At 29.4% G+C, this 758-nt stretch overlaps 1 pseudogene; it reads right to left on the reverse strand.

The window, feature by feature from the left end:
- Positions 1 to 286: 286 nt before the first annotated feature.
- Positions 287 to 386, reverse strand: LOC122095072 (annotated as a pseudogene).
- Between the last annotated feature and the right edge of the window lie 372 nt (positions 387 to 758).

Genomic DNA, 758 nt, shown 5'->3' on the forward strand with positions numbered 1-758 from the left:
TGTTATATCATGTATAGATTCATTAATAAATGTGACCTTTCAAATTGCATTCCATATAGAAGGAATTTAAGATTCCTTTTTTTACTAGGTTCTTATTTTATTTCTTTGGGATAAAATGGCAATGTTATCTAATTTCAAGTTTTGTAAAGGTTACCTTTCTAAGGTGAAAATTTAATACACTGATGTCAAACTAACCTTTAATTCTATGAATTACATGTATGTTACACTTGTATTTTTGTAATCAACTTTTTAATAACTTTTTTTCATTTCTTGCATCAGAAGAATGAAAAATATGGAATACTTCACAAATTTTCATATCATCCTTGTGCAAGTGCCATGTTAATCTCTGTATTGTTGTAATTTGGGTAGACCTGCTGCTGAAGCATGTAGCATACTCTAAATCTAAGTACGTAATGATATAACCTTTATAAAGGCATGTATCCATAGTTGCCTTTTTGTAACAAGGAACCCTTATTGTTCCTAAAAATGCTATTGATCTCATTTCTCTAAAAATCTGTGTATACTGGAAAAAACTTATATAGTTTGTTCGATTTCTCACATTTACAATTTTTTTGTCAATGACTATTTTGTCATTTTCATTTTAAATTTGATCATACTTTGAAACCTTTACAGATAAGTCCAAAGGTGGTGGCTTTTCAAGTACTTATTTATCAACTGAGTTAGCTTTGTGGAGCTAATGGACTCAAAGTAAGCCTTGCTTAAGAGCTACTTCTAACTTTCTGCAGCTTAAAATTTCC

This window comes from Dipodomys spectabilis, unplaced genomic scaffold (genome assembly GCF_019054845.1).
Source record: "Dipodomys spectabilis isolate Male_0828 unplaced genomic scaffold, ASM1905484v1 ptg000333l, whole genome shotgun sequence".
Lineage (NCBI taxonomy): Eukaryota > Metazoa > Chordata > Mammalia > Rodentia > Heteromyidae > Dipodomys > Dipodomys spectabilis.